This window comes from Protopterus annectens, chromosome 1.part0 (genome assembly GCF_019279795.1).
Source record: "Protopterus annectens isolate FY-2018-M chromosome 1.part0, PAN1.0, whole genome shotgun sequence".
NCBI classification, from domain to species: Eukaryota; Metazoa; Chordata; order Ceratodontiformes; family Protopteridae; genus Protopterus; species Protopterus annectens.
In genome coordinates, this window is record NC_056725.1 from 37,847,540 (window position 1) to 37,858,905 (window position 11,366).

Consider the following 11,366-nt stretch of genomic DNA (forward strand, 5'->3'; position numbering starts at 1 on the left):
GAAGTCCTTAATTTGCTCCTAGCTGCTTAGACAGCACCTCAGCTGCACTTTTTTCCACTTGAATAATCCCAAAACCACACAATCTTCAACTGTCTCATACTGTTTAGAGAGCCCTATTGAGCACCACATTAGTATAGACCCTGTTTAGATCACCCATCCCTCCATTCTTCCCCCACTGTTAAAACAACATTTTACCTAGCATTATGGATGGTCTGTTTCCCTACATTTCTCCTGTCAGCCTGATTGAAATGGGTATCCTGAGGCACTGTAGCAACTGCCTCATGTACACTGACAACCCTCTACTCCCACTCACCACTCTGGAAAAAGAGAAGGTTACAGTCATCTATCAGGTGCCAGGATTTGTCAGATCACATGCACTCTAGGTCTCTCAACAAGAAGTACCGTTATGACTTTGCCACAGTTCATGTTGGTGTGAATGACTTGAGATATACTTTAAGAAGACTGACATGATCACGGTCTCTGAATGCTTGCCCCAGGCAGGTATGTCCCTAGCCTGAGCAGCATTTTACCCTCACCTAGGATGATACCACAAGATAAACAGAAAATGATCGACTTCAACAATTGGCCTAGTTTCTGTTGTCATTCTAAGGGGAGTTCTAAGTTTCTGTCAGCCTGGAATGACATGGTAGAGAAACCACGCTGCTTTGCCAGAGATGGTCTTCACCTGTCACCTCTAGGCTTTTGGGTACTGGTTAAGGCACTTGTCTTCCCCATAGTGCCTTTTTTAGAAAAGATCTCAAGAACAAAACTTCTGATGTGAAAATATCCCTCACAAATAAATTAAGGGTTATGCGGCTTAACTGTACCAGTTTAAATCAGAAACTACTTTCTCTCACAGCAATCCTCTCCCTGGAGGATGTTGATGCCTGTGCAGTCACTGAAACTTGGTTCAAAGCCACAGAGAGTACCCCGGCCTTGCAGGTCTACAATGCCTTCCACACTTTCAGACCACAAAATGAACATGTGAGAACCAAAGGAGGAAGAGGATCTATCTTCATCAAAGACAAATACACCTCTAGACTGGTTAGACAGGAAAACTCCATGGAGTTACTCCAAGTTCAACTAATTGTGGGTAAGACCCCCCCCTTCCAAATTATTGTTAGCTAAAGGCCCCCCTCAATGAAGCAAGATACCCACGCTGCTTATTTGGACCTACTTGAGTCAATCCAGTTACAATCAAACACTCTAGTCATGGGCGACTTTAACTATCCCTCCATTGACTGGGAAATTTATACGAGTCCCAACATGCTCAAACAAAGGTTCCTGGACTTTGTTAACACAAATGCCCTGGAACAAATATTATGCAACCCCACAAGGGGCTTAAACATTCTCAACCTTGTCCTCACCAACATGGGTGATTGTGGTCAAAGCTGATTACAAATCAGTCACATCTGAAGTAGCAATAATACCTGAAACCCTCTTGGGAGAAATCAGTTGAGCTAATTTTCTCAAACAGATTTTTCCAAGGATGAGCATGTGTAAGTTGTAAATAGTTTAAGTAGCAATACAGTGTTCTGGTCATTTGGATCAGACCAATGTTCTGGGTAATCATTTTTCAGCAATACAAATGGCTGAAAATAAAGTACCGATGTCCTACTAAAAGATGCCACCTCTCAGCACTGCAGCCACTTGAAAAACTTAAAAAGGTTACCAGTGAATAAGAAGGCCACTCAGCTACTTCGTAACTTACATTTCAAAATAATCAGTCGAGACAATTGTTTTCCTCTCACATTCAAACCCAGAGCTATTCTCTTCGAGAGAATGATGGGGTCAGAGCTATGGCCTTAGACAGAATGATAAGGAGTCACTGAAATCTGCTCTGTCTCCATTTCAGTACTGCTGTAGGAGAAAGAGTTCTACCAAAACTGGGCCATGCAACTTGGAATCACCTACTACCTGAAGTAAGAAGACAACAAAATCCTTCTACTTTTAAGAGGGTACTAAATGATATGCAACCAAAGAAGCAGCCTGCACATTTTCTAGACAATTCTGTTCCTCTGAGTCTGCTTCCCCTAGTGATTAAAGTTTGATTATCAAATGGAGATTCCTATTGCAGCTCCTTAAGAATGTTGTACTTCTAAGACTTCTCATTTTTTGAAATTTGTTTTCTTTATATACTAAAGAAATATACTCTTGTCTCCTTTATTGTATTACTTCTTGCTATTTGTATTTCATACATTACTGTAATATAACAGTGTATTTCTCTGCTCAATGGGCCTAGGTCATGGCTATAAAGTAGAAATTAATAAATAAATAAAATTACTTTGTTAGAAAATGCTTGTATTTTACATGAGAATATAGTTGAATCTGGAGGAATTTTCATAATGGATGCAAGAAGTTGAAGTGACAAATAATGTGTGTGTCTGTAAGGTAATTTAATGTAGTTTTGTACAGAATGCGTTGTTATATTAGGAGAGATACTTTAATTCCAGTTTCATAGAGGTGAAAAAGGAAAGGAAAACACAAGCTCAAAATGTTGATTTTGCATTATCTTAATAAACAAAAAGAGATTATGTTCTAAGGGGCCCTGAAGGGCCTAATTACTTAATGGGGAATTTAGCTACTAGAATTTCTTTACTAATAGTCCCGAGGACTTCCCAGTGCTTGTGGTAAGGACTGTACTAATAAAAGGCTGTTTTTGCAATGTCATATTTTGTGATTCAGAGACACATGAACTACAATGAGAAAAGGCCTCATTATCAGTTAATTTGCATGACTCTAAATAGCCGTTAACTACTGTGAGTGCAGATCAGGACTGGCAGCCTAAGCATCATGTTAGCACATGCACCACCTACTGTCTCTCCCACACAAAATGCACACATTGCAATGGTTTGTCTTAAGAGCACTTATAAAAATAAATAAATAAATAAATAAGACAAAATGGGTCAGGAGGGACCACTAGCCACCAGAAATAACTTTATAACAATGTGTCTTAAAAGCACTTATGAAAAAAAATACGACAATATGGGTCAGGGGGGTTACTAGCCACACCTTTGTAGAACACTCACGCACACATACCCCTTACCCTGAGTTGACAAAATGTCCCTAATGCCTCCTGTTATGTTTTCACAATACACACATAAATCACCATTGATTACAGTCAGTCATTAATGCCAAACATTAGACTTTCAGACTTCACATCCTTCAGTAAATGCCTTTGACCTTCTAAGTTTATCTTTCGGCTTTTCCCGGTTAGGGGTCACCACAACGAAACTCTGGTCTGCTTATGATTGGCAGTAAGTAGATTTTTACGGTGCCGAGGTGCCAGCCTGATGCCCAACCTTCAACGAAGGCACACACATTTAAGCACGCACCTACCTGCATATCTTTAAATGTCACTCAACCACGGGGAGGACATGCAGACTCCACACAGAAGGCAGTCCAGCCAAGAATCGAACCGGAGATCCTCTTGCTGTGAGGCAACAACGTTAACCGCTGTACCACCACGACCTTCTATGTTTATAACAGGGACAATTAAAATCAGTTCTTGGCTGTGTGTTTTTATCCAGCCATTCATTTTGGCTTTCTCTAGATTTAATGCACTACAAGGATAAAAGGTATGCTTACATGTGCTCTGTCCCCCCCTCCCCTTTATAATTCACAAACTGTTGCAGGCCTTGAATAATGCCTGAGATTCTCAGTCAGTCATTCTACATTAACTTGTCAGTTAACACAGCACAGCATGTTAATTCTACTACTTCCTGAGTTAAGGGTGAAGGGTTTGAAGCTCTTTTTTTCCCCTTTCTTTTTAATTTTTCCCCCTGCTTTTATTTGTTACTCCCATATCGTTCCTGGCACCTAGTGGTGGCATCATAGAGGGTTAGTATCCTCTGTGGAATGCGCAGGGTCTGAACCATTTTTAGCAACTTTAAGGCAGGCTATTTATAGTATCCATGATGTCTACTGACTCCCAACCCAAACTATCTTTTTTTTTTTAATAAGTGCTATTAAGACATATTGTTACAAATTTATCCCTGTGGGGAACAACACCCCCCCCCCCAACTCACATAGCTTATTTTTTTTTTTTAATAAGTGCTCTTAAGACACGTGCTTAAAAAATTATCCTGGACCCTCCCCTCAACCCATATTTCTTTATTTTTTTTAATAAGTGCTCTTAAGACAAATGGTTACAAAGTTATCCCTGGTAGCTAGTGTTTCATCCACAAACCATGTCTTTGTTAAATGCCTTTAAAGCATGGTGTTAAGTGTTGTCCCTGGTGGCTCGATTTCTCAATGACCCTGTTTCATTAAAACAGGAGATAAAAGCGTTACTCCTGGTGTGTAATGGTTTTCCCCCAATCCACATTACATTTAAGTGCCATTAAGGCTATGCGGATCCCCCTATTCACACAGTCTTTTTTTTTATTAAGAGTATCCCTTAAAGCATGATGATCTAAGATTATTCCTGGTGACTAGTGCTCTCAACCCCAACCCAATGCTGCAGCCTATGATCTAGTTTAATGGGATGTGGCATTATGACTTCCACTCCAATCCACCCACAAATGCATACAAAAAGTTGGAAGAATGGCAATAGGAGAAATTTTTAATATTGTTCAATAAATGGGTGCTCTTTTGCTATATCCACTTGACTCTATGATCACTGCTATGGCTCTCTACTGAAGCTGATATGGAAAAGCCAAGAAAAAAACAAAAACATGTTTGGACAATTGGAAACCAATTCTGTTGTTGAATTGTAACTGTAAATATTTGTCATACATCACACAAAAGACACTACAGGAAGCTCAGGAAATTTCTCCTTGACCAACTGTTAAGGAGTCCAGGAGTACAGTACCCCCTTATGCTGACTACATTGTCAATTTTATCAAATTAATACAAACCCCAGAAGCTGCTGATCTTCTAGCAGCACAGGTAAATGTGCTACCTGTTGAGATACTGACAGAACATACCTATAAGTTGTAGGTCTTGTACTGATGCTTTATCATATGTTAATACCTTTTTATCATTTTAAATGCATTCTCTTCCTGGCATTTCCACTGCTGTGACATTTGTCCATAATCTTCCTTAACTGATGTTAATAAATGTGTCAGAGCTGGTACTACTATATTTTAATTAGGAACAAACTTTTCACCATAATTTATTAAGCAAATCTAGGCTTTCACACAAAATGGAAAGTATAGCATGAATTGCTGAATGTGCCAGATGTCAGATATTCAAGTCACTATCTGTCAAACTCATGTTTTTTTTATCATACAATAATCTTGCAACCATTGAAGCACTTTTTGTACATTGCTGAAGTTACCACTCTATGATTTCCCAGTGACTAAGGAACCATCCAGATATTTTGCCACATTTACATTTTTTGCCAGATTTTTCATTATTCTTTGGGAAAAGGAAGTGGCAGTACGTGCACCAAACATCAGTATGGTGTGCACAAAGAAGCCTTTGTATGTATTTATAGTTTAGAATGGACAAAGAGTCCTCAGAGTTTGCTATCAGGGGATTATTATTTATCTGTTTTCCTTGTGGTGGTATCATTGTGTCATATTTTCTACTTTTGTGTTAAAAATTCTATTATATTATGTTATATTTCTCTTCATGAGTCTAGTGAAAATGAAACCTACTGGGTGGATATTTTTGTTTAGTAAAATGTAGCAAACAAAATAAACAAATCTACTTTTGTTCTTGCATGTACTATATTGAGAAAGAGTATGCAAAGAGACTAACCATTAACAGCATAATTAATTATTTGAACAGCACTCTTATGAACAGTACATGTTACAATACAGCCTGGTTTACTTTTACAGAAACTCCGTGTTGCCAGCATTCTGAATAACAGTATTGGTATACCATAGAAAATAGCATTGTTGACATTCGGTTTAACTTCTTCTCCCTTCTTTGCTCCTGTTGTTCAGAGTGACAAGGCATTAATTTGCCCATATGGTAACATGAAGTCTTAGATTAGTGCTGCAGCTTTAATTCTTAGTATATTAGATTACGTCTTCCTAGTACATGGAGTGCGATGATTACACTCAGAAATTCAGAAAAAGACAAATCAGTTAAGCATTAAAGGGGTGAGACCTGATCTTAACAATTGATAAGGACCCCTTTCTTAAATTGTTAAGGTTGGGTCTAGCTCTAGGCAGTCAAATCTGCCAAGTACTGACCGGTAAAGGACAGCGGCAGTAATGCTGTCTGAAGGGATAACATGTCCCTTCCTCTTACAATCTTAGAAAGTAACTAGAATAACATGATGTGTTCACTGGAACTCTTTTTTCCCCCCTAAAATGTATGAACTCTGAAACTCAAATGTATGTCACTATTCAGTGACTTCAATCCTCTGTGATTTATCAACCACAGACTTTATGAAGAACCAAACAAATGAGGCAGTATCTGGACATTCTGCAAAAATCTGGACTGTTGAGAGCCATGAAAGGTGAGTGTAAATGTAACAGAAAGCATTACACTGCCTTTCTGACAGTGCCCCCCAAGTGCTTTATGGCTTTGAAAGCTGTCAAAACAGCATTTTTTCCTTTCTTTTTTCTGCAGCTAGTATTACATGGAGCATATAAAGCTCCATGCACTACAAAGAATTATAATTGGTTCACTGATCATAACTCTTTATTATGTGCTCCCGACATGGCTGCCAACAAATTCACCTCTCAAGCCTTAGTGTCAAGGTGAATTTTTTGGCAACTAGGTCTAGAACACATAATAAGCAGGTTATGACTGGCAAATCGATCATAATTCTCTATATCATGTCTGCACTTGATTTGCCTTTACATTTACACAAACTTAAGTATGTTATAATTAGATTTTATGCTAGTTAGCTTACTAATAGGTCTGGTAGTGTAGCACAGAGGGGTAGGGCTAATGCGCTTAGTGCTAATGAGCTTCCCTCATCATCCTAGGTTTGATTTACTCAGTATCCCCTTGCAAACCGCATAGCTCTGAGTAAGTCACTTAACCAGACATTTCCTCTATAGTTACGCCTGAAAAGAGGCACTTGTACTTGGTGGGCCTACTTTGTTAGCAAATGAATAAAAGATAAAAGTAATATACAGGGTTCATCATTATTTACTTTGAATTGATGAACATTGTTTTACTTGTAGAATTTTTAATTTTTTAATATATTTTATTTGTTATCTGGGTAGGAGAACTGGTCCTGCTAGCATTAGTTGGTAGTAGTAACCCTGCGTCAAACCAGTTAGCCCTCGTGCTGAATGAAATAACAAAGGACACCATATCCCTAAAGTGTAAACATAACGGTAATGATATATCTCTTCCCAAGACTGTAAAAAAAAGAATTATACATTTATTTAAGAAATGTATAAGAAATTACGAAACTTGAACATTCCTTCATATATTTTCATTGTTTTCACCATCTTGGAAAAGCAAATCTCATTCCACTAACCTATAAATGCATTCTATAGTCTTGTCCTGTTCAATACGCCAAGGAAGGAATTTTATTACTGAGCCCTACCAACATTAAGTGAAGCTTGTAAAATAGGGTGTCAGTCTATTTGTCTTGGTGGCTGATGTGATCTGTAGGATAATCAAGGAATATCTGTCAACATACTGCTGACCAGTTTGCAAAGACCATTCAGTCTTGAATAATTGATCATAGCATACTTTGACAAAATGTTAAACTGCATTGTATTTGTGCATGGAGGAGTCAAATTCCTCACAACCTGATGCAGCGGTTGTACCTCCTGCACAAATACAACACAGTTTAACATTTTGTCAAAGTATGCTATAATCAATTATACAACCCCCCCCCCCCATTAATATTCAAAAATGTACACGCTGATCGGTCGCCCGGACTTTTTCCATTACTATAATTCTTTTTTCTCACTGTTTCGCTATGTTAAACTCGTTTAACATAGCAAGACAGCTTTAAAAAAAGCAACAGAGATTCTCCGTTGCTTTTTTAAAGCTGTCGCGCTATGTTAAACTCCTTTAACATAGCGAGACAGTTTGTAAAAAGTAACGGAGATCTTGCTTTCTCCGTTGCTTTTTTCAAAACTGTCTCGCTATGTTAAATGGGTTTAACATACCGAGACAGCTTTAAAAAAAGTAACGGAGATTCTCCGTTGCTTTTTTTTAAAGCTGTCTCACTATGTTAAACTCATTTAACATAGCAAAACAGTTTTTAAAAAGCAACGGAGATCTTGCTTTCTCTGTTGCTTTTGCCCACAGTTCTGATGTACTGCGTAGGCATACGCATGTGCAGTACATCAGAACTGCCGCAGAATAACAGACAGCTGCGAAAGGGCAGCAAGGAGGCATTATACAAAGACATTATTTAAGAAAAGTAATTTTTTTTTTCTTAAATAATGTCATTATATAATAGCAATAACCCACTTCTGGGTGTGGGTAATGCTGGATTTACCCAAGATTGGCTTTGTTTGACCACTCGGGCTTCGCTCTCGTGACCAAACCACACCAACCGTGGCTAAATCCAGCATTACTCACACCCAGGCGTGAGTTATTGCTATATTATTCAAGACTGAATGGTCTTTGTAATCTGTCAGCAGTTCAAGGGATGTCAAACCTCAGAGGAGGACAGAACATTGAGAAGGTTGTATTTTTGATGAAGTACTGAAACACTGTTCTGCTAATCAGTTAAAAAAAAACAGCAGAAAAAAAAAACAGTTTCAGTTATCCTAATAATGGCCAATATACAATACGGTAGCACAATGGTTAATGATGATGCTTTACAAATCTAAGGTGCAATGTTCAAACTTATACTTTTGTTACTGTTTTTCAACCTTTTTCCATGCCTTTTATCAAAGCCTCTTTTAATCTCTCATTAATTGATTTCATACTGCATATATCTGAGAAACATGCAGGAAATACTAGCAATATGATATAAGGTTTTACATGCTACAGGAAGAAATACAATCTTAAATGTGATATTGCAATATACTGTAAGCTGTACAAATCAACAAATCTCATGAGTGAGCTTTCTATTGCTTATGCCCTCTTAGACTCCCCACATTTGTTTTGTTTTAAGTCTGGCTATTATTGCGTTATAATTGCTATTGTCTCACTGTAGGTCTAACATCAGGGTTACACAATAACTTGAGTATTTTAATTAAATACAGGTAGAGCTACACCTAGCTTAGGATAATTCTAGGCCCCATCCTAGTTTTACGTTCACAGAAAGTGCTCTGGCTCTACTCACAAGGATCAGGTTGCTTTCATCACCACTCAAAAAATATGGCAAATGTGCAAAGGTAGTAATGTGCTGTCATTCCTATGATAAGACCACCACAGAAATACATACTTTTCCTACAATGATGGAGTCACGGGGGGGGGGGGGACTATGGCTTGGCTCACCCTATTTTGGCAAGAACCACTGGAAAGGTAAAGGCTTTGTTGTCTTATTGTTTCTGCAAAACGTAGGGGAGTGACAATATGCATAATCGTAAAATGTCCTAAGATTTAATACCTTCAGCAAAGCCTGAGAGTCATTTAATATGCAGTACATCTTAAGCAGCATATATTAAACCTGCAATTATATTTACAATTAGTCATTGTCACTATTTTTCTGTATTTTATCTATAATGGTAAATATGATGCGACTGGCGTAATACATCAGTGTAATGGAATTACTGTTTTCCTTTCAACTTATAATAAGCTGAAACAATTCTTAACTTTCAGTGGGAGTCTTATTGTAGGACTGACAGCACATTATGTCCTTTGCACATTTGCCATATTTTTGTGGTGATGAAAGCAACCTGATCCTTGTGAGAAGAGCCAGAGCACTGCAACAGCAGTCTCCAAAGTGACCCTCATACTGTCAAAATGCTCTTAGTCTCTACCTAATTAGTTTCCTTTCTTCATCTGTTCTCACTAAATACTCAGTCTTTCCATAACTCTACACTCTTCTTTTTTCTTCTTACGTTTTTACACACTTTTTAAATTTCTAACTAACTGATTCACTTAATAGCTTCACCCTTATAAACCTTATCTGTATTCCTGTTTTAATCGTAATTACATTTTATATATCTCTTTGTAGCCAATGTACAAAACCATGTTATTTTTATATGTAATGACATCTGTATTCTGTTCTATAAATATTAAACAAAAATGTATCTTTTTGTCAAGCTTTTCATCTTGGGCCACTGAGAATGGGTTTTCTGTGCAGCTGGACTTTCCTTTTTAGCAAAAAATATATAAACAAACAGGATTAGATTGCTGTCCTTCCCTCTGTATTTCAGTACATTGCATTTTTTTTGAAAAAGTGAATCTGTCTTTAATTATAATGGACTGGGGGCTTCGACTATGGAGCTGTGCTAAAAGCAGTGAGATCCGTGAAGCCCTGCACTGCTGTAAGAAGAAATTGCTAAAAACACCCCACAAAAGTTAAGAAAAGAAACTGTAAGAAGATGACAAAAAACAAGGGTGAATCTATCAGCAAGCCAGAGAGGTAAAGAATTCAGGAAAATGTGCGGTAGTGATAACAGTATGAACATATTACTATGGAAAAATATGGCTTGAGCTAACAGATATTTAAATGGCATTGATGAACAATCTAATAGCACAAGAAAAGAGAATTGAGGAAATAACAGAAGGATTGAATGAGCACACTGGAGCAATACAAGATATTCTGGCAGAAAATGAGGGACTGAAAGCTAGGTACTATGAGGCCACCAGACTAGATTGCTTGGATGCCAAGGCCATGTATTTTGAAGACAGCGGGAGGTGACAGAATGGTGTAACAGAGAAATACAAAGGTACTGACTGTATAAAGTCATTAGGGAATTGTGCAAATGGACTGAAATGCAAAATGATAAAAGTATTAAGAGAAACAAGCACACACAACTGGCATGGCACACTGGCCAGCGGGACCTGCCAAATTGGCAGAGATCAATAAAAGTAAGGTTTCAGACTTCAGTTGAGTGAGAGTACTAACCTGGCGGAAAGCTAGAAGTGAGGGAAGACAATGTCTATGTGAATTATGATTTTTCTTAAAAAAATAGGCAGAAGAGAAATGTGTTCATCCCAGCCATGAAAGTGTGCAGAGACTAAGGATATTGTTGGAAGCTGATTTATCCAATATACTTGGGAGTGCCTTCTGTGTGGAGTCTGCATGCCCTCCCCGCAGTTGGGTGGCATTCGAAAGACATGCGTGCGTAAATGGGCGTGCCTTCGTTGAAGGTTGGGCGTCGAGCTGGCACCTCGGCATTTCATAAAAATTTACTGCCAATCATTAGCGGACCGGAGTTCCGCTGTGGCAACCCCTTACCGGGAAAAAGCCAAAAGACAAATAAACAACCTTAGGATTTATACACAAGGGAGGGCAAAAACATTCAATATGGTGAAAGAAGCATTAGATTTTCTTTCTTTTTTACAACCTTTATTGAATTATCACTTGTGCC